We start from the raw sequence: 24,595 nt of genomic DNA, 5'->3' as shown, positions 1-24,595 counted from the left end.
TTTCTAGTTAACCCCATGAGTGCTCAAGGACCTCAAAACATTAATGAGACTAAAGAATGAGACATTTCTGTTAATAACTAGAGAGTCCCTGTAGACAAAACCACTTAAACGCAGACATGTGTGCCTCTGTAACTCTACACTTGCCTGCAAAGAGTTAATAGTCTTGGTTCCAGGCTGACCAATAGTAGTTAGGTGGGAGTGTCCTGGATTTCTATATAGGTCCCCTCTGGCTGTGTAGACTGCCCCATTCTTCTTCACAAGATACCCACCACCCAGCCCAGGTGACAGACTAGCCTGCAGCCGTGCAATGTATGCTTTAACCATATCTTTTTCCCATCACCACAGAGCAGGCACAGTTGGTGGAAAGGGCACTACGAGCAGCAGCTGATACATACTGCGCTATCGCTGATTGGCCGCAGGTCACTGTCCCCTTCGAGGTAACGTGACTCATGGTCCTTTAGTTGGAGGATCCCTTGATCTGCCATTGAGTCTAGAGGGGGTGTACTAGACACTCTCACGCCAGATTTAGCGCCGGCCAAGCAGTAAGGGATTAGCTCTTGGCGTTAAGTGCATTCAGGACCAGTTCGCCATCCACGCTTGGTTCAGGTAATTAGTTGATTAGCTGCCCTAGACTCAGCAGCCTATTAGGAATATTTTGAAGGAATAAAAATGCAGGTGGCCCAGTGACCCAGCCCAAGGTATCCCACTTTGTGACCAGCCCAGGAGGCAAATGCCCTCCTGCCCCACAGCCAAGTCTGCCCCTGCCAGCAGTGCACTTTCTCCACCACCAAGATTTAGTATTAATAAACTGTGACCTATTTAGCCACTTTATACAGTCTCTGTGTCTTTATTAGATAAGTTAAGATATGACAATAGAAGGTTATTGTGAAGGAGAAGAAAAGACATCCAGAAAGATATGCATTCTATTGGTACAGTGACAAAATTCAATATTCAAACCAAATTCCAACGTTTATTGTCCCGTCTCCAACTTTGGAATGATTATTATCTGTTGTAGTGCCAATTTGCCCATAATAAAGGACAACTCTACCCTACACTTAAAATGTATAAGATATTTAAAAATAGTTGCAGAGAAGGTTCCAACTGTTCAGTGTGAGTGGAAAGTTCCCAGAAGAATGGGGCTGGGGTGCTGCCTCTTTGATATCACAAAGTAGTAGTAGAATAGGGGCACTGTCAGAAAGGTCTTTTTATATCTTGGTGAACTACATTTGACATTTTTGAGCGGAATTCTTCTTACGGATCAACTCCACGCTATTGCTTCTTGTGTTCTGTCTGTAGGACGCAGTTCAGAAAAGGTGTTCTTGCCCTCTGCACAGAATATAATCCAGTGGTGTTGCTATTTTGTGGGCAGTAGTAACTAAACTAAGAGCACATACATAGGGATAACCTATTAGACACATCTGCGACTGCCCCACTTCAGAATGTATCTAAAACTGTTTGTAAATGTTGGTTTTACAGTGTGATAACAGTTTAGAATAACTGTTTTATAAAATGAACCACTGTGTAAGAAAACTAACAAAAACTATATAACTATATTTATCTAAATATATAAAATAACCCAAAATAAAACATTTATGTTATCAATAACATTTTAAGCTTACTTTCGATATAGAATAATAAACAGTTTCTTGCAAGACAGCCAGAAGAGTATATGTCAGTGACAGTGATTAAGGTAGTTTGCATTTTCCCGTTTTCCTGTTTTCTTTTCCCTGTGTATGAGAGGCCAGGGCAATCCAGTTCTATTGTCCCCCTCCTTATTGCAAAGCAATTAACCCACTGATGAACCCACAGAGATTCCTCTACAGAATGAACCAAACCGCAGCATAATCTGTGAATGATGTGATTTATTGATCGTGTGAGAGCGAAGCATTGGGCAGTGTATGTGTAGAGCAGCATGTGTATATGCATTATATAGGTTGAATCATGTATGTGTGTGTTCTTAATGGAGGAAAAACTGGGATTATTAACCCAGAGCAGTGTGTGTATTGGTATCATACACAGAGCAGGACTGCATATCTGTATTATATCCAGAACATTGTATTCAACGTGCACATCTGTAGTCTGCTGTATCACATAGGTTGAAGAGGTCACTGCATCAAGGCATGTCTGTAGAGCCCACAGACACAACTGGTCAGGACCACGGACAGTGACGTCTTAAACCTTCTATTACACATTGATATGTGTCAATCATTACCTATATAGCATAACAACATTAGCTAGCAAGGCTCATACAGTCTAATCATCCAATTGTGAGCTGTTTACCATCTGATAAGTATGAAGACCATAAGACTTGTGGGTCTAAAAAAATAACTCCTGATATATCTTTCCTCCTATAATTTCTAGGGAGTTAGGTATACTTTTAGATTATTGGTTGTTTATGTCGAAGTATATAATTTTATTAGAGATGCTCAGGCTCGGTGTTCCGAAAACTTACCCCCCCCTCCCTCGAACATCGCCAATCTGAGTACCAAGCCGAGCTCGGTACTTTCCCGCTTCCTTGGATCTGAACTGAAGAAAGAAGTCATTGTTGCATCGTTGGATCTCGCGGGTTTTGGATTCTATAATTACCTCCCTCCCCAGGAGATCCAGCGCCATTGCTCACACAGAAACAGGGGTAACAGTGTTCTTGACACTCTCCATTCTCCAGTGACATTGCTCAGTGCCATTGTTCACACAGAAACAGGGGTAGCGGTGTTCTTGTCACTCTCCATTCTCCAGTGACATTGCTCAGTGCCATTGCTCACACAGAAACAGGGGTAGCAGTGTTCTTGTCACTCTCCATTGTCCAGTGACATTGCTCAGTGCCATTGCTCACACAGAAACAGGGGTAGCGGTGTTCTTGTCACTCTCCATTCTCCAGTGACATTGCTCAGTGCCATTGCTCACACAGAAACAGGAGGGGTAGCAGTGCTCCTGTCACTTGACAAAAATTGACTGGAAATCACTGGAAATTAATGTTATTGAGGTTAATAATAATGTAGAAGCAAAAAAAGAACCAAATTATGGGATTTTAGCATTTTTTAGCAATTTATTTAAACAAAATACAGATCTAAAACCAAAACACGTGAGGGTGTTTTGCCAAAACCAAAACACAAAGTTAATACAGATCCAAAACCAAAACACGGGGGTCAGTGAACATTCCTAATTTTTATATACTGTATCAAAAGGTTTTACTCAACCCCGACAAAATGCTTCCTTAGCCAGATAATCTTGTTTGCCGGCATTAATGGGATGCTCTGGCATTTTAACTGGTGTTAACAAAGCCCTCTTCTCCCTTATGTGTGACACTGACATGTGTAACCAGTAGGGTGTTAATTAATGTGTGTAAAATAGAAAGACACCTTGTTAGCTTTCTGCTCACCTTTTCCAATATAGGGTTATTAGTCAGCAGCAAAAAAATATATAGGCTCTAAAAGTGGCTGCCACATATGGATTATCTGCCAAAGTGTCTTTTCTTAGGTATTTATGTACTAGCTGTACTCTGTCATGAAGCCCTCTTGTTTCTTCTAAAAAAAAAAAAGCCATTGTAAGCATATTTTCCAGTTATGTTAAATGTGGACTGTGAAATATGACTGTCAATTGATTCACAACTGTTTAAAGTGGGAAGAAATATAAGCAGGTGCTTTCATCTCTGAAGGGAATTGTAGCAAAAAGCACATTAAGGGATTGTACACCTTGAGACAACTTTAACATTAAGGGATTGTACACCTTGAGACAACTTTAACATTAAGGGATTGTACACCTTGAGACCACTTTAACATTAAGGGATTGTGTACCTTGAGACCACTTTAACATTAAGGGATTGTACACCTTGAGACCACTTTAACATTAAGGGATTGTACACCTTGAGACAACTTTAACATTAAGGGATTGTACACCTTGAGACCACTTTAACATTAAGGGATTGTACACCTTGAGACCACTTTAACTTATTGGCTTTCCTACAACTTTTAATACATTTCTGGCTTCTTCTTTGTAGCTGTCCAAGATCACAGCACTAATCCGACCAGTCTCTCTTTCTCCACTGTGTATGCACTTTATAGTCAGTCTGCATCAAAAGTTCTCTATCAGATATCACTGACACGTTATCTCTTGTCAGGCATCCAGAGACATAGAAGGTGCGGAGGTTCATCACTGGCCCTTGGTGCTCCGCAATCACTATATATATCTGGCAGCGCATTGGTCGTGTAGCCAGATTATTGAGTTCTCACAGCTGTATCTAGCCCTTCTCTTTCCTCTGCGTTATGTGTACCAGATCCAAGCTTTTACTCTGACCATCGCTATCAAACCTTGCTTACACTATTGTGTACCAGACCCTGATTTTGACTCTAATCATCTCCGCCACACTTTGCTTCCACTATTGTGTATCAGACCCCGGCTTTGACCCTGACCACCACTACTAACTTGTCTCCGTTATTGTATACCAGACTTCAGACTGTTGTCTGTACCACTGCTGCCAGTTAAATCCTGAATAAGATGCACGTCTAACTTCCAGTCATTCTCTGGATCATATTATTTATCCAATACGCATTGGCCTACCTGCCATGTCAAGGCATTATTCTATTGGATTGATATCTAACTCTAACAGCAAGCTTAACCAAAAGAGCCTAACTTAACACTGTCATCATAATCCTTTATTTAAATAGTGCTACCAATCCAACATTGCTGTACAGAGAAAAATTAGTCTTTAACATTTGTCCCTGCCCCATTGGAGTTTCGAGTCTAAATTCCCTTACACACACACACACACACACACACACACACACACACACACACACACACACACACACACACACACACACACACACACACACACACACACACACACACACACACACACACACACACACACACACACACACACACTAGGGTTAATTTATGTCTGTAGCCAAATAACCTACCAGTATGTTTTTGGAGTGTGGGAGAAAACCCACACAACCACAGGGAGAAAATACAAACTCCTCACAGAAAAGGCCATGGTTGGGATTTGAACTTATGACCCCAGCACTGTGAGGCAGAAGTGCTAACCACCATGCAGCCATATTACTTTGGTCTCCATTGTTTATTATACATGCAATCTCGTCTAGAGGCTACAACATCTCCGTCCAAAGGGTGATATGCTCACTTGCTGAGTCCAGGATCACACATTGAAGATGTAATACCATCTAGGAAAGGACACCCAAAAAACTGCAGAACAAAGAAAAAGCTAATTTAATCCATTTATAGCCAAGTGATCACAAGGAAGGGGGAAATCATTGCACAATGGCACTCGTTGACCAAAAGCTAAAAACACCTACCTTGAAAATAAATAATAAAACCAGAGAACTTAGGTTACGGACATTTATAGGTGCATCAATCTAACTCTGTCTTTAATTTACATTACACTGAAAAATTCTAACTACAAAGTCGCAGCACTAATCTCCGGTGCCAGTCTATTTTTTTACAGTGTTCAGTGTTTATTTAGCATCAATCTCTGCATTCCTGCACTGTGATGTTCTCAAGGGAGAGGAGGGTATTCCCCCCGGCCAAGACCCCACAGGGCATCCTATAAAATCTCATTTCTAAATCCAGACAAGAGTAAAATATACCCAAAGATGTGACGGCTTTTAAACTAGGTTACTGCTGTGGGTGAGCCTGGTGGTCTCGCTTGCAGGATAATCTTCAAAATTATTTATTGTGCTAATGATATAGAAGCAAATATTTAACAGGAAGGTTTTAAGGGAAAAAGACTGAATTCATTTAATATTAGTTTAATTTCATCAGTATTTGAATATAATTATAATTAACCATTAGAAACACTAATGTTGCTAATGCTGTGTATCTATCTATGTTCATATCTTTCATTGAAAAACATGTATCTTAGACCAAAAACGTACAGGGTATTACAATGTTTTCCTTCAAATCATTGTTACACCAGCATAAATGTCTTATTATCTATGTAGAAAAATGTCTTCTTGCTATTTACTATAGTATTACATACAGTATTACCTTATTGTCAGCATGTTGCACACCATAGACGATATATGAATGATATATACATACAGCATTAATTACATATAACATACTTTTATTAAACTAGTTTAATGTGGACTCCCCATATGTTGGTTGAGGTAACTTTAATAACCCTTTATTCACATTTTTCCAAATAAAACAGAGCAAAGCCTAAAAAAATGACATAATATGCCTACAATTATCATAGCAATACAACAATAATAAAAGGAAAAAATTAAAATATAAAAAAAAGACCGGAAAGGAAGGAAGGAGGTAATCATAGTGCAGGCTATACAGCCGAAGCTCAATTAGTCAATATATGTCCATAGAAATCAATGATTAGACATTTAGTTATCTAATATCCCCTAAGGTATTCCGTGGCGTCCATACTTTTTCAAAGATATGCATGGTATTTCTTATTCATGCAGTTAGTGACTCCATATGCTTAACATACTGTATTCCCTGAATTGGATGCATTCAGGATGGGAGTTCTGGATGTTTCCAGTGAAGAGTAATCAGGCAGCGAGTTGCCGTTAGAATATAATTGACCAAACGTTAAGAGTTTTTCAATTGCGGAATAGGTTTAGCTATTATACAAACAGAGCCAATAAGGTGCAGAGTGCCAGAATGAATGTAAATGAGCTACCTCTTCCCAATATGGCTTAAGCTTAGGGCGTATATATCAGTGCCTTTAGAACTATCATTTTTACAGGACAAGAGAGAGGCATTAGGCTATATTAGCACTTCAGTATTTTATAGACATTTCTCTTAGATGTACATGGAGGGCTTCTGAGTATGTTCCATAGGATTTCAATGAATAACTCATTTTGCAAATATCTATTCCTAATATAGAAATGCTTTGGGAAATAATAAATAGTTCACTGTGTATGCTCTTCGCTCTACACAATACCTCAAATAATATAAACAACTTATATAGAATAAAGACACGGAGACTTGAGTAAAGTGGCACTAAAAATATTTTTATTATAACCTAATTAAACCTGGTGGCGGAGAAAGGGCACTGAAGAGCAGCTCCAGCGATACCCAACCAAGCGTGGACATGGCAATATAGCCTTAAGTCCACCCACTTCTCTCATAACCCCACTGCTTGGCCGGCCCTAACCTGACGTCAGAGTAAACTGCACTCACCTCACTACTCACTCCCCCTCCCTTACTGAGCCGGGCGAGGCCCCTCCCCACAGAAGGGACAAGAGTAACCGATTGCCTTGTAAGGGGACAGATACCTGCGCCAATCACGATAGAGCCGTCTATATCAGCCGCTGATCGCAGTGCCTTCCTCCCCACCAAAACTGAAAACCTACCAACCGGCTTTATGCTAAACCACCATAATACACTAAAGCTTACTTAAAAATGGCGTGGGTGGGTGGGATTTTGCCAGCCGAGTGACTTACCCAGGAAATGCATCACCTCTACAAAGCCACAAGGACCTCCCCTCAGCATCACTGGCCAGACCCACACCCCACGTTAACTCTTTCAGGTAACTGCAAACACGAATGCAACACTGTCACTATTTAATTTCGTTTGTCTAAAAGGGGACTCTCTTGTACTAGACATCAAATCAACAAAACATACGTTTCTGATATCAAAGCCATGGTACCAGGATCTTTCAAGCAAACATTCTCGTAAGCACATGGTCTAAATCAGGGGTCTTCAACCTTATAATACCTTCCACCAACTTTTGTACCTTTGTTGATGGTAAAATCTCCTTACCGCCCACCAGTGCCGCAGTAACTCAATTTAGCATAAGTGCAAAGTAATTTTTAGAGTGGAGGGTTATTGTATTTAATTATACTTTGCTACTTGCAAAAGCTTATTTGAAAACGTCAATCTCTGCAGTTTCGCATATACAGGTTACTGTAGTCACATATATACATGCAGGGTGTTGGTGTGCCCTGTAACACTCTGTGACACAGTTTCTGCGCCTCCGTGCAGGATATACTTCTTGTTGCGGTGGACAGGATCTCTTATACTTATATTGAGTATAATATACTTATTAGGTGCCTCCAGTCTGTACCTATGACTATCACTGGTTAAGGGGACATCCTCCCAAAACTGTAAATTAAGTTAAACCCAGTCCTAAGGAATATGTACCCAGCAGCTTCTAGATGCGTCCGCTCACTGCGGGCACTAATGCAAAAGCCGAACTTCAGGAGCATGCACAGTAGCGCATTTCAGACACTGGAGTCCTGCCCCCCTTCCTCTTACCATTAGGCCAACGGGAATCGGGCTGCCATGGAAATGGAGATTAGCGCTCCTGTGGTACATTGCTAAAACCCCACTGCCCACCCTGAAAGCTGAATTGCCCTCTAGTGGGCGGTAGGGACCAGGATGACTACCACTGGTCTAGATAAACTGCAAAAACTGAAGGATTAATTTATGAAAATATATAGTGAAAATATTTTGACTCTTCACTTAAATTGTAGACCTGCAGAATGCAGTATAGACTTGCCAAAATCATTCAATATGAGGGGTTTGTTTAATAAATAACTGTGTCAGGAGCTGTTTGATGTAACCGCTTTGTCTTTGGGCTGTGCTGAATTGTAACAGGGTCCTCCTTCACCAAAGTGTAAAACTGCAGAGCAAATGCTCTTCTGTGGCATCACGTGCCTATGTTTGATTGCACACGGTTTTACTGGGAACTCGCACAAAGGGCCGGCCTTGCTTGCACACATAAAGAAGTACTGAAAGTCTATAAGTGATCCTCTTTATTGTGTTTGGTGCTTTAACCCATCCAGACTGGGCCTTATCTGAACTGGACTCTTTCAACACCTGCAGAAATGTTTGGACCTTCCATGGTACTAACAGAAACTGGTTATGTTAAAACTTTTATCACTAGAGCAGTGAATGATGTGAGTGAGTTCTCTGTACAGCGCTGCGGAATTAGTGGCGCTATATAAATAGATGATGATGATGATCCCAAACTTTCTCAGTTTCAGGCACCCTTAGAGTCTCCATAATTTTTTCAAGACACCCCTAAGCCAAAATAATTACTAAGTAGTCCTACGTCTTGCTTACACCGGCCCTGGCCGCGGCACCCCTGTGAGATTACCGCGGCACCCAGTTTGGGAACCACTGCACTAGAGTTTTCACCCATTTACCATCCTTTGGTGTTGTCACTACTGCCCCAGAGTTGAATGTTAGTAGTATCAATGTTTTAGTAGTATCATAATCAATAGTGTTATATTGACATTCCTATTTTATCTTAGCAAACTGTGGCCCTGTTTCCCTCTTCCTCTGCAGTACTTTTTATCTTTAGGCATTACAGTGGATTAATTTCCTTTTCATATTTTACTATCCTTACAGCAGTTTATATATAATTGTTTAAATGTACTTAATTTTGCACCACTTTAAAAGGGTCAGTCTCTTGTTTAATTTCACTGTTCAGCTTTCAAATTATACATCTTGATTTTAAAAATAATGATATGAACAACCCTTGGGTCAGAAGTCACGATGAGCCCCTAGAGGAAGCTGCATGAATCCTCTATCTTCTGTAGAGATTTCCTAACAGTAGAGTATCAAACCAGGATCAGGTAGGACTGGGTTTCTGTCTAATAGCCAGTGACCACTGACTGCAGATTATCAGGACAGGCAGGGGCAAACGCAGGATTTGTAGAGGGGGGTTTCCACACCATGCCGCCAGTGGGTGTGACAAGCATGCATGTGGCTATTATTTTAGGCAGTGATTGGCTGCTCTCCAACTCTCCCTATCCCCATAATATACATGGGCAATGGTGTGTGCACTACTGTTAGGTGCACGCAGCTCTCCCTTTTCAAGCAGAGCTGTGTGAAGCGGGGGCAGGGTACAGCTGCCACAATGATACAGTGCCCCTGGTTTGGAGGGGGTTTCCAGGCACTAGGAAACCCCCCCGCTCGGTTTGCCTATGACAGGATCAGATAGTACTGGGTTTCTATATAATAATGTCCAGTGATCTCATGAATGTAGATTATCAGGACAGGATCAGTCAGTGCGGGGTTTCTATATAATAGCTGTACTGACTGCATATTATCAGTACCAGATCAGACAGCGCTGGGTTCCTATGTATAATATCCAGTTTAGCAGGACAGTGCTGAGTTTCTAATATAAGTAGATCTGCTTACTGCAGTTTAGATTTAAGAGATTCATTCCTTTGGTTCGTTGGAGGTTAAGCAGAAGTCTATCTTTCAGTCCTCAGGGCCCCTGTAAAGTATCATGCTTTTGCTCAGGGGTGAAATTTAGGTAACGTGAATTGTAAATGGCCTATTGATATTAAATGATGTTTTCCCAACATTGCAATAACGCTTGCTTTGTTTGTGGGAGAGTTTATTGCTTTTTGGGATCAATAAGCGCGGTAGATTTGTAGGGGGAATTAGCATACTGAATAACAATTAGGACAAAAATCAATGACATTCAGACATATAAGTGACTCCAGGTAATCCCAGAGGCACATTTATTCTTTAAAATGTAATACAACTCATTTAGAATTCCTACGAGGGGGGAGCACAGGAGGCCAGTACAGAGCTCGGAAAACAGGCAAAATGAACAGGGTATTTTTTTTTATTTGTTCCTGGCAGAGAAACTTATTGGGTAGATGATGAAGCAATAAAGCAGGCTGTGAAATCCTGTCTAAAGAACAAAATAAAAAATAGAATGGCAGGATGTAGCCAGCTGATGTGCAGAATTCCTAAGTGGTGTTTTTGTCCGCACAATGTGGCACGGTTATCCTGGCATTGTTCCCTGAAGTTGTTAATCATCTACCATTATTTTTTAATGGTCACTCCCCGCCCACCCTCAGCATTTTCCTTATCGGTTTTACTTTATTGGGGGGGAGCCCTCCCATTTGCTCCTTGTTCAGCAGGGTCCCAGTATTTACATAAAAGGATAACCACTGCCGATAGGATGGTTGTACAGCTCTAACACCTCTAATGTTTTAATTTTTACAAAGGGTGGTTAGCAAAACTTCCCACTAATTGGCACACTGTTTATTTAAGCAAAAGATTTGTGGTCCTAGATAAAGCACCACCCACCATAAAGGTACAGAGGGAAAAGAGGTGGGTGTTAATTATGCTGGAAGTTGATTTGAGGGGACTTTCCTGCTGTCCCGACAGATGTCACGTTTGTCCTGACTCCCTGGAAGCTGAATGGCATGTTCACACACGCCATGCTGAGCAGGCACTAGGTGCAGCAGTGGCAGATGCCTTTCAGGGAGGGAATGGGCTTAGGGGCGGCCTAGCACTTCTTAGGTTCAAGAACACTCTCAGGGTGCAGAGTACGTTCCACCTCTGATGCAGCCACACCCCCAACATGATGTGAAAGTACTCCATTTGCCTAGGGCCGGATTAAAGGAATGGGCTAGGGGGGCCTCCATACCCCCATGAGGCCGCCCTCCCTGTGAGCCGCTGACCCCCCCCCCCCCCCGTGATCCGCACACCCGCCCCATGCACTTACCTTTTTCTGTCTCTGGGGCCCCCACCCCTGCACTAATCAATACTGCCATTGAGCACTGTCAAGAGCCCCCTAGATGCCCGAGGCCCCTGGGCTGTAGCCCAGTTAGACCTCGGGTTAATCCGGCCCTGCATTTGCCCCACTCAGAAGGAAGCCCACTGTTGGGAGATATTAAGTACTCCGTATGAAACATTTAGCTCCAGGATGAATTGTCTCACAAATAGTAAACACACAGATCAGATTTTTCAAAGATGATGACAAATTCAGCAGACGATCTATGATCATAAGGAGGACCTGCAATTGATCTGGGAAGATCAATAGAATCATTATCACAAATGTTTTTGTGTGTAAACAGATTATGGTTTACATTTTTAAAAGGACATTATCACTTTAGTAACTGTCCTTTTAACTCCACCAGCCCTCTCCACAATGGAGGGTCTGATATGCAGAGCTGAGCACCCCCATCACGTCATGTCACCAATTCATTATGGTGACAGCATGTGATTTCAGCATGCACAGGGACTTTGAAATCACGTCGCATCACCAGAATGAATTCACTAGAAGGCCAAGAGAGTACTCTGCCGCATTCAGCTGTGAGCACCCTGTTTATGGAGGCCCAATTTCTTTAGTGGTCCCCCCCAGTGCGGTAGAAGGAGGTTCCTATTATACCAATATAGGGGAGGGAGAAACATATTTTTTTAAAGTACATTTCCTAAGGAAATGTGCTTTAAGGCATTAAAGATTTTTTTTGTAGATGGCATATTCACTTTCAAAAAGTAGTTTATTCAAGTTTTAGGAGATTGTTAGAGGTGTGGAAAGGCTACTGATAGCGGCTGGAAGCTTTGTTCTAGAGAATGTCTCAGCAGTAACAGAATATGGGATGAGATTGTCCACTAGGGGAGGGCAGGCAAATTTTAGCCCGGGGGGCAAGACTTGACTCAGCAGCCTATTAGGAACATTTTAAAGGGAAAAAAATACAGCTGGCCCAGTGACCCAGCCCATGGTACCCCCGTATGGGAACGGCCCAGGGGCAGATGCCCCCCTGCCCCCAGCCCAGCCTGCCCCTGTTGTCCACCCACCAATGTGTAAAATCGGCTTTGGTCCTAGATTTTCACCAAACACTTGGAATTTTGCAGCGATATGGAAGCATTTGCCGGGTAGCAGTAGGTTGCACAGGCTGAGGGGAATAGCTAGACTGAGTGAGATGTTTCTGGCTAAGTACAGCGTAGATGCACCGGTGAGATAAAGGGGGTAGAGATGGTGCATTATTTATGGCCCTTTCTTGCAATACGGGCACATACCAATTTCCACACCAGAAAAAGGTTGTTGATTAAGCACAAGCTCAGAGGTGATCAGCAGGTTGTCTTCGGTTCTCATCCTATACTTTTAATGGGGTCTATTTTGTGCCTTCAAGTTACACTTAGGCATAAAAGAGCATTTCTAGGTGTACTGTAATAAATAGCTTCACAGTAAAAAGCTACCCATGAAATAAAAACAGACCTCACTTATGATTGATTTCAGCCATAAATGTGGCTAAACCATACAGTAATCTAGGAGAAAACCCCCCAAAATTAAATTTTTGAAAGTGGTGGTACTAACGTTGGTGCACAAATTGTTTTATATAGCACAAACCATATTAAATAGCACATGTACAGAATATGTAAACACTCACATCAGTCCCTGGCCGGTGGAATCTTACAGTATAAATTCCCTACAACACACAAGGGGGTGCATTTGTCCAGAAGCCAATTAACTTATCACTATGCTTGGTTTTTTTGGACTGTGTATAGAAACCTAGAGCATCTAGAGGAAACGTTTGAAAGCATGAGAGAACATACAAACTCCCCACAGAGAGTGCCCTGGTTGTAATAGTACCCATGACCCCAACGCTGTGAGGCAGCATTGCTAACTTGTGTGCCACATACAGTGCAATTCATCAATGAGGCCCTACCTGTTAGTGGTCATAGCTTCTTAAGGGGAATAAAAGCCACTGGATGAATTGCATCTGGATTGGCTATAAATACTGAAATTTAGCCAGGGGTTTTCATCCTGTAAGTAACATTTGGGATGCAATAAAGAATAGATGCCCATGCCATTTGGAGTTGTCCTCTATAAGCCATTTATAGGTTAGGCCTTACAATTTCAATATGTATTATGTTCCCTACTGCTAAAATCTTTTCAAATCCTTCTACTTTGACTTCATCACCCAATGTTCTATCCTCTCCAATCCTACGACCTCGTCTTCTCCCCCCACTATTCTACCTTCTGTAATCCTTTGAGTTCAGCTTAAACCTCACGACCAGTCCTCTCAGGAGTTTGTGGCTTGGCCGGAAGCAGGGCCGGATTAAGGGAATGGAGGCCCCTGGGCTAAGGGGGCCTCCATTCACCCATGAGGGCCCCCCCCTCCCGTGATCCGAGCCGGCCCTCCCCCCCTGGTGATCCAAGCCACCCCCCCCTGGCACTTACCTCCTTCTCCTCCTTCCCCGGCACGCTGTACACTCTTTACTGAGGAGATCTCGTGAGAGTGAGATTCTCGAGATCTCCTCAGTAAGGAGAATACAGCTCGCCGGGGAGGTACTGCAGTGAAAGTGCTCAGCAGCACTGATCAAGCTGGGGGCGCCCCCGCCCCTGACCAATCAATACTGCTGCTGAGCACTTTCAAGGGCCCCCTGGATGCCATAGGCCCCTGGGCTGTAGCCCAGTTAGCCCTATGGTTAATCCGGCCCTGGCCGGAAGTGGTGTATTTCTGATAGCTGCCGCAGCCAAGTGGTTCTTTCCTGGAAAGTGCCAGCACTGTGACAATAACTCTAGGTGATCATAGCTCTATGAGTTATGATCACAGATCTGTGGTCAGTAATGCACATAGTGTTAAATGGTCTATTTTCAAAGACACTCTGTGCTTTCCAGGGGGGGCCTGAAGTTTACGCAAAGTTAAGTGGAGGTTCCAGATGATAGAATTCTTTGCATCTCACTCCATTACTTGGAGCAGTCAGACAAGGAGAGGGGCCTCTGTTATGTGCATGCAGCGTGTGACAAGTATACACGGCACCTCCACTGTCAGACAAACATGCAGTGCAGATGTACCTACGCCACTGGGACCTGGGACCAGATATGGCTCTGCATATTAGATTTGGCATCCGATATATGTCAGACTTGACACAATATACGGCTCTGCACATTAGATTTGACACTAAGTAAAGCTACCCATATTGGGCATGACATCAGACCTTGTTCTGCATATTAGATAATTGGCGACGGATATGCCTATGCATATTTATAAATGGCACTTTGTATAGTTAGCACAAGGCCTGGCTCATAGTGGGCAATAGATACAATTTAGATTTGCCTTTTTGGCACCACATATGTTTCAGAATATTTTGCTCTTACATATAGTGCTTAGAATGTGGACACTTTTTTTGTCTTTTGTCAACACTCCACTGCTCACACTGTAAGTTTCTCTGGAGCTCACCACTGCTAGCTGATGAATGGTAACTAAACCAGGAAGCACTGCACAGGCTTATGCAGGGAGCTCTGGTTAGTGAACATATAGCAAGACAGGTTCCGGGGCCTTGAGGGAGACTTTGCAGGTATGATCCTCAGCAGTATTTTAATTTTATGACAGTGAAGCTGTCATTGGAGGAGAGGTTGTTGTTTAAAAACAATATAGTCAAAAAAGGGTTCTATGCAATGTGTGGTTTGTACAATGGGGTCTGCATAATGAAGCTGCCAATGTGTCTTGCAATTGGACTGTGTAATATGGCTTATGGCATATTAAATAGCACTGGTCTAGCAATTACATTGTAGGGGCCCCACCATGATTTCTGCCTATTACCCCATTTTGTCTGACATCTGCCCATGCTTTGTTGCCCTGCACTCCTTTATTTCAAACCTATAGATCACTGAGATCAGCATTGTAAATGGAGCACTGTGGACAGTGAATGTAGCTTACTCTATTGGTGTAAGTTTTCCTACATATATTATTTTTGCCTCTACCCTGGCAGTAGTAATAAGAAATTCTTGCTTCATATTTCCTTTTGCATGATTCAGCGGACCTGACTTTGACTTGTTTTATTGTCTTAAATCTGTGCCTATAACCATGATTGCTTATTGCTGGGATTTTATATATATGCTGCTGTTATACCGACAATTAATATTATCAACCTTTGTTTATATAGCGCCAACATATTACACAGTGCTTTACTGAAAATGCTAATCATTCAAATCAGTCTCTGCTCTAGTAAAGCTTTGTCTAACTTCTCTTCCACAAAAACAGACTCACACATACTAGGATCAATTTCATCAGAAGCCAATGAACCTACCAGTTTGTTTTTGGACTGGGGGAGGAATGGGACTTTTTATGTTGCAACAGACCTGTTGGGATAAAGATTATTTAGCACCAGTTCTGCTACAACACAAATTAACAGTCATACTTAGCTGGACTGACTTAGTGGCCAAGCTATCAGTTGCTAACAAGCCTCTATAAGAAAGGTTCAGCAGATTGCTAAGTCCTGCCTCCCCTTGAAATTTGTTCAGGAAAACATTGTCTATTAACTATCACTGGGTTTCCATTGGTTATATTAAGGTGATTTTGTTGGTCGCTGGGGACCTCCCTTTCAGCTACAATAGGAAGCAAACAACAGACAAAACTAGGGGCTAGATTTACTAAGCTGCGGGTTTGAAAAAGTGGGGATGCAACCAATCAGATTCTAGCTTTCATTTATTTAGCACCTTCTACAAAATGACAGCTAGAATCTGATTGGTTGCTATAGGCAACATCCCCACTTTTTCAAACCCGCAGCTTAGTAAATCTAGCCCTAGGTCTGTACCTTACATCTTGCACTAGGTTCAGATTATAAATTGTTGTAGATGGAGAAGAGTCAGGCTTTAACTCAATGTTAAACCCTTATCATGCCACCTGCCTTCCTTCTTTTCCTGTGGGATATTACATATGGGATACCCCTTCTGTAAATGATTAATCTATTAGAAATCACACCGGAGTTATGTGACCATATAAAACCACAAAGTCATAGACAGAATGCTTTTAAACTAGTCATGGAATACCCACTTGCATTATCTGTAATAATTATACAAGGGATGCATTGATCTTAATTCACATGTTCTTATAATGTATACTGAAATGATGACAATAAAACTTGCTGTTGATACCTATATTAGCGTTGTATGCATATATAGAGTATATTTAACTTATCCCTTGTACACACAGAAGTTTTGCATTATTTTTTTTTTAGACATTATTTTCTTTTCATTACGGTTGAATATATGTAGAGAAAGGCAATCAATTCAGCCGATTCTGAAATTCACTGTCAGCATATTAAATCAAAAATCCATCCATCCATCCATCCCGATTCACCAAATATTTTCCTAACAAACGCCCACTGGAGAATCAAGTCAATAACGGGGTATGGGATGTAAAGAAACCAAGCAAGCATGAACACATGTTAACAACCGAATAAAGGAGCTTACAGCTCATTTTTCCTTACTGAACTAGGGACAAACATCTGTTGATGCCGTCTGTGACTCATGACGTGAGATGTGACTGTCATTGGCCCACACTATACACTTCTGTTTGGTACATAGCTGTCTGAACAGTACAGCAATATTGCCTGTTTTTTTGGGGGAGGTTTTACCATAGATGCCTCCTCTACCAGAATATCTGGTAGACTCCCGAATTTCTAGGAGATCTCTCGGACTCCCAAGAGGACAGTGCAACCTCCCACATCTGTAGGGGTGGGACTTAATGAAACCATTCACAACAAGTAGTCTCATCCTGGCCCACCCCCTGCTGCTATAGGCTGAAATTTGCATTGAGAAGCGGGGGCATTGGGAGAATGATGACCCCATGATCTGGAGCAGCATGATCTCCGCTCCAGAATTTTTTACACAAGTTACACTTACACTGTACAAACTAATCTTATCTGTACAGATTCCCCCCTTTTTCATTTAGTACTGGCAAACATCTGAAACCCAATTTTAATGTGTACTTGTAATTGGCGCTATTAGTTTTTCTCAGCCAATACATTGCGATTTCAGCCAATGTATTTGTTATGTATTTGTTGTTATAGCCTATAATTTTTTTTCTGTACATGTCATCAGTGCTCTTAGCTATATAGATGTAAAATTCCCCATTGCAATATCAACCAGTGGTTTTTTTTGTCTTACAAGGTTCTAACTGTAGCTAAAATTATAAGCAAAATCAGTGGTGGGACTAAGCAAATCGGCACACTATACTGGTAGATATAAAAAAAAAGGTGAATTCAGCTGAGTCGCTGCAAAGTGAATTTTTGGGGAATTCAACAATGTAATTGTCCTGTGATTTGGATTATTTTCTCATTCGATAATAGGAGCTATGGATTGCAATTAATAGGTGTCACTGAGCTCAGGGATATTGTTGTCCAAATACCTACGCCTACAAGGCTGTTTTACAACACACTGTGCACTCTAAGTAAAGAATGAGACTGGCTCCTGGCTGGCACTCGTGCGGGCAGTAAGCCTCTCTTCCAGGCTTCTCTGCCTGCCAGAAATCAATTTTCAATGTAATGTCTGTGTTTTCCTCTGTGTTGAGCTAGTTAATAACCATTGCTGGGGGAATCAATCAATTCTATGATATCTTATTACTTACGCTAATTTAATCACAAGGAACGCATCATTTCCTCAGTTCACAGGGTTATTTGGAAGGGGAGGGAGAGAGGGCTGCTTCTTGTAGACTGGGATTTCAGAGCAACTGTGTAACTTTTCTACCATGTCAGCTAAAGCACCCACAGCTCTACAATACAACATGCATTAACAATTTCTGTGCCAGCAATTCATCCCAGCTCTGCCTGAATGTTGTGTCCGGAAAGCCTCCATTCAGAAGAACAGTGCACCTGGGTTGTAACAATAACCCCATATGCTCCTGAAAAAAGAGGAATAAAAAACATGTTATCCCCTCACAATGTATCTATCCAGCTCAGATTTGCACTGAAACCCAAGGAGTCACAGCTTCCAATACATATATTTTGTACAAATTACTAGATTACTTTTATCAAACGTCCACTAGACCCCCAAATCGACATTTTAAGATATTAAGCATAAAGGTAAAACTCATTGTTCACCTGACATGACATTCCACTGAAGCGCTGGTAAAAAAAATATAAAGTCACAGTTGCCTACACTTTCGAATTATTTGGGAGACACCTGATCTAGGAAGAGACCTCCCGGACCCAAAAAAGAACAGGCAGTTCTCTACCAAGGGTGCTTACTAATCCGCAAGGACGTGCTGTGATGGTGTAATTTGCCTCTGCAAGTACCACCATTCCTAGTAAACACTAAGGGCTAGATTTACTAAACTGCGGGTTTGGAAAAGTGGAGATGTTGTTGGAGGAAATGCGGAGCCAATGAAAGGATTGACAGAGTGGTGAAGCGAGGGAAAGGAAGATTAGTCGAGCTGCAGCATTCAAGATGGATTGTAGAGGGAAAGGCGGGTGAGGGGAAGACCAATTAGGAGGAGGAGTTATCAGGGCAGTAGAAATAAGTGAATGGACAGGGTTTTGATAACATTGTGAGTGAGGAAAGGGATTATTATGACAATGTTGTGGAGGATGAGGCAACTAAGATAAGGACGTGAGGAGAGAAGCTGAGGGCGGAGTCAACAATGAGACCAAGGCAGAGGGCGTGGGGAACACAGGTTGTTGTCAACTGTGAGCAAGGAGGTGAGGAGGGAAAATGACATTAGTAGGGGAAAAGATAGAGAGCACTAATTTGGACATGTTAAGTTTAAGGTGGCATTAGGTCATCCAGATGGAGATGAAACAGAGGTAGTTGGACACATGAGAAAACAAAGGAGAAGAGGTGTTGGGGCATAGGTAAATCATACTTGCCAACTCTCCCTGAATCTCAGGGAGACTCCCTGAAATAGGGGTGATCTCCCTCACTGCCTGAAGAGTCTGGCATTCTCCCTGATGCTGACGTGGTTGGCTTCACCATCTGTAGCATGATGACACAGTTCAGAAATTGTGTCCTATGTCATCTATTGATGCCTATGGAGGTGGTCATTTTCATGGAGACCAAGATTTAATTGAAGACTGACAGATAAGACAACATGACTTCAGTAATGGAGATAGAAATGTAAAAGACACTTCAGTCTCTAGAGATACATTAGCTGCTTTTCTTTAACGCATAGTTGCCTAATCTCCCGGAATGTCCTTGAGACTCCAACATTCTTGGGAGAGCAGGGCAACCTCCCGGTTTTGCCCCCGCAATAGAAAAGTGGGCAGGGGGTGGGGCTTAATGTCACAAATATTGCGTCATCTTAGTCCCGCCCCTGCTGTAATTAGCCAAAATTGTGACAATCGTTTAGGGGCGGGGCCAAAATGATTCGATTCGTCAAGCCCCACCCCCCGCACGCCCACTTTTCCCGGGATCTCCCTGAAAAGTTGGCAAGTATGAGGTAAATTTGGCTGTCATTTCTCTGCATGAAAAAACATAAAAATCATTTCGACCCCCAATGTGTGTTGTCCAGGTGTAATTTTGAACCATTTAGCTGGATTTAGTTTGAATGAGGCCCATATTGACCTCTAATGGTGATATAGAAACAGAAATACTTGTGTAGCACAATTAATAACTCAATATCCTAAAGTGAATCATAACTACAGTATATGTGTGCCCTCTGAGGGCAACAGATTAGAGTAGAAACATTTTTGTTGTGCAGTACCTTCTACATCTGGCATTTGTGGTAGAGCCAGATATTAATGCAGCAGATGCAAAATTAGGCTTTAAATGAAAGTTCTTTTGAAAGACTAACTCTGAATAATAATAGTAGCAGCCAGCAGGAACTTGTCCAAACGTGTACAGTGATGATTGCCTCTAAATATATCTTTATTGTATCTGTGTAGTTTTATTTTGAAACTTTTTTTTTCGTATATAGTGCAATAAAGCCATACATGGTGCTATGTAACCAACATTTCCCTTATGATTCCCAGCAGTATTCACAAAATGCTTTTGGCTTGAAATTAATTGTTGCCATTTTTGCTGACTGTATTTCTCTATCCAACCACTTCCTTGTTTTTATAAGGGCAATTGATGGCATTTTTTGACATGTTTAATGTTGTTTTATTTCTTATGAGCAAAAATAAACATGTAAAACAGACAGATGTGCAAAACACATACCTTCCAGAATGTTTCATCCCTCGAAATACTCATAACCTTCTCTTAACCTTCTCTGATACACAAATGTGGATACATATACTTCTTGTCTTCTGAAACTATACATACAGCAGGTCATGTGCCACTCACCTCCTCCTAATACACAGATGTCAGGACATGTACCTCTCACCTCCTCCTAATACATATATACCAGGACATGTACCTCTCACCTCCTCCTAATACACAGATGTCAGGACATGTACCTCTCACCTCCTCCTAATACACAGATATCAGGACATGTGCCACTCACCTCCTCCTAATACACAGATGTCAGGACATGTACCTCTCACCACCTCCTAATACATATATACCAGGACATGTACCTCTCACCTCCTCCTAATACACAGACATCAGGACATGTACCTCTCACCTCCTCCTAATACACAGATATCAGGACATGTGCCACTCACCTCCTCCTAATACACAGAAGTCAGGACATGTGCCACTCACCTCCTCCTAATACACAGATGTCAGGACATGTACCTCTCACCACCTCCTAATACATATATACCAGGACATGTACCTCTCACCTCCTCCTAATACGCAGATATCAGGACATGTACCTCTCACCTCCTCCTAATACACAGACATCAGGACATGTACCTCTCACCTCCTCCTAATACACAGATATCAGGACATGTACCTCTCACCTCCTCCTAATACACAGACATCAGGACATGTACATCTCACTTCCTCCTAATACGCAGACATCAGGACATGTACCTCTCTCCTTCTCCTAATACACAGACATCAGGACATGTACCTCTGACCACTTCCTAATACACAGATATCTAGACATATATGTTTCCCCTTCTCCTAAATATAATACACAGACATCAGGACATGTATCTCTCACCTACTCCTAATACACAGATACCAGGACATGTACTTCTCCTCTCCTTCTAATACAATGATACCAGGACATTTACATCTCACCTCCTACAAACTAATGTCCCAATACACCAATTTCAGGAAAGGTACCTACATTTTTAAATTACTCCCCCACATCCAACGAATGCTGGGTTTGGGGGGTTAAGGAGGAGGGAGGGAGTGAGCTGACAGCTGTCGGCAGCTCCTAGTCCCTGTACAGTGTGTGCTGTGTCTCGGGGGGGGGGGGGGGGGTGTGCTGTGTGTCGGGGGAGGGTATCCTGTGTCTGATGGTCTGATGGGGGGGGGGGGGGGGTGATGTGTCTGGAGGTGGTGGTGGTGGTAATGGTGGGGGGGGGGTATGGTGTCCGGGGGGGAAGGTATATTGTGTCTGGGGGGTGGAGTTCATGCTGCGCCTGTAGGTTGGGGATATGATGTGTCTGAGGGGGGGGGGGGGGATATGCTAAGAATCTAAAATAAAAATAGTATTCAAAAGTGAAATAGTGCCAAATAGTAGGTATTTTAGTATGGCTAGAAATATACTGTGCTGTGGTCTCCAATTTAGGTAAAGTGTTATATGAAGAAGGTTGTGGACACCCTCGCTTGCACTGAAGGTCGGGCATAGCTTGCTAAAGATATTGAGCATTGTGGAGTGCTGAGCAACGATGGAGAGCTGTACTGCTGCTGATGAAAATGCACGCAACTTTAGTTCATCTCACCGGCTGTCTTGTAAACTCTTGAGGTGTCGAAGTGGAACATGCCTCAGCTCTTACCTTTCACTGAAGAAATGAAAAAGATGCACTTGTATCTCAATGAGAAACAGCAAGCAGGGCCATAAATAGGGCTGTGTGAGAGGGGTGCCCGCTCAGGTCGCAACGCTGAAGGGGGCACAGTGGATAAAATTGAGGTCTAGAGGGGCGGCAAGTTTTCCTTCTTGCCCCAGGCGCTAGTATTCAAATGGCTCTGGCAGCAAGCATGCCAAAGCAGTTTATCCACCGAGTCTACGCTTAACAACTGGGCATTGCTTGCAAAGGTCACCCTGGCACAGGTGATCTTGTTCACTTGAAGAAGGGAAGGGAAAGCTTCCAAGATGCTGTTGACTACCTTCTCTTCAAGAGTTACTTCAGATTTCCACATAGATTTTGTCGTAGCGCTTTCTGAGGTTAGGTAGAAGCCTTGCCAGCAATTCACACAGATTGAAATTAGGGAGAAAAGTTCCAATCCTACAGACTCCAGCAATGCAAAGCGCAGTGAAACTTCTTGCAGAGAAGCATGAAGAATGTGGACTGGCTACCCAAAATGTCTATATGTGTGCCCAAGACTGTGGAGCTAAAAATCCCTAAACACTGTCTTCCACAAAACTTTGAAAGCATGTTGCCACTCTTTCAAAGGTCCTCAACCCAAGCGGCACAGAATTTTATCAATTGCCAAACTTCCTTGGGCATGACATCAGGGTGCACCAGCAGTATTACAGCCTCCCAGAAGGCAAACTTTCTGGCTCTTGAGAGGGGAAGACTGGCTGAATTGAAAGGCAAGAAATGGACATTGATGTAGAGGGCAAGTTGGAAATCATCTGATGTATGGTTTTGATTTGTTTATTTTTAGGTTCAGGTGAATGAGTCAAGTGATCATGCACTCGATCAACACTTCCCCGTCAGAACGGAGACAGTGCATGGACCCAGCAACACATGACTAATGCCCAGCCAAGGCATCCAAAGGTCAGTGTAGCACACAGTTTTGTTATGCAAAAGCATGTTGCTTGCTCTGAATTTCGCAAAAACCTTGGACAGAGATGAGATCAAGCTGTGGAGAACCACATGTTTAAGTTTATCGCGATATACTGGGTGCCCAGAAAGCATGATTGCATTGCCTGTATCATAGCTAAACCATCAGCACTGAAAGATTGAAACTGGTTAGCTGTGAAATTCTACATAAAGAACCGTGTAAGAGCTCTAAAGAGAAATAAAAATTAGTTGAAACCATAAGCAGTGGTTGACCATAACTGTAACCTACATGGCTAGGTGTTGGTATATGCGGGTGTGTGGATGTCCTCAGACGAATACATGAAACGTTTCCCACCATGCAGTCCGTGTCCGTTTGATCAAAGTCAGACTGAAAATCTCAAGTGGTAACAAGTTGTGACAATCAGCTCCTACACATACCCATATGATTATCCTGCTGACAGGACATTAGAAAAGGGGTGTCCCTAAGTGTTATGTTCCAGGCAAGGGCCCTCACCGTGTGTGTATAACATCTTACGACTCTTGTCAGCGGACAAATGATGGCCAGATCACATGGCAGAGAAAGAGCCTCCAGTCACCCCCACACAACATCCAATGAGAAGCAGCTGGTGTTTGGCCAGGCTTGAGTCACCGACAGTTTTCAAGAGTCAACGGAGTGCACGCTAAATAGTGTGTGGAGACAGGATGGAGATCAGAGTTGTGGTGCCACAGAGGATTGGGGCAGCTGAAGAGATTAAGAAAGAGGCACCGAGAAATGTTAAGAAGAAGAGTTTAACTGAGAAAAGAGGGAATACTTATTGTTGTGAAGAGGTGAAAAAGGGGAGAAGGACATAATGGGCAATCAGTGAGAGGAAGAGGAAGTCTGATTGTGGAGCTGAGAGGTCAGCAATAGAAGGAGGAATAAGGCTTTGAATATGGAGACAAATTGGGTAGAGATAAAGCAGCAAATGACTGTATAATACAAAAGTGGAGTGATAAAGGGGGGGCAGTGGGCAGAAGAAGGATAAAAGGAAATATTAGTGAGTATTAAACAGGTCCAAGGAGGTTTTTAAGAGACAAAAGATACAAGAGATAACAAAAGAAAAATACAGATTGGAGAGAACATAGAAGGAGAGTGATACCTAGAGTATAGCAGAGAAGAGAAAGATGAAGGTCTCAGAATACCTGAGAGAGTAGGACAGCTGATAGTGACAGAGAGAGGATAACTGAATAAAAGCAGACTGACAGGAGAAAAGTATAGAGTTAGTATGAGAATAGTGGAACATATAGGGCCTGATTCATTAAGGATCTTAACTCAAGAAACGTCTTATTTCAGTCACCTGGACAAAACCAT

At 42.4% G+C, this 24,595-nt stretch overlaps 1 long non-coding RNA gene across 1 annotated transcript in view; it reads right to left on the bottom strand.

The window, feature by feature from the left end:
* Positions 1 to 3,132: 3,132 nt before the first annotated feature.
* The window catches only part of LOC142160512 (uncharacterized), a 39,361-nt gene continuing 17,898 nt past the window's right edge, over positions 3,133 to 24,595 (bottom strand). Inside the window, exon 3 of the long non-coding RNA XR_012693251.1 lies at positions 3,133 to 5,205. This is a non-coding gene — a long non-coding RNA (uncharacterized LOC142160512). The remainder of the gene's footprint in view (positions 5,206 to 24,595) is intronic.

The sequence above is a fragment of the Mixophyes fleayi genome, chromosome 6, assembly GCF_038048845.1.
Source record: "Mixophyes fleayi isolate aMixFle1 chromosome 6, aMixFle1.hap1, whole genome shotgun sequence".
NCBI classification, from domain to species: Eukaryota; Metazoa; Chordata; class Amphibia; order Anura; family Limnodynastidae; genus Mixophyes; species Mixophyes fleayi.
This window is presented reverse-complemented; position numbering and strand designations above follow the sequence as displayed.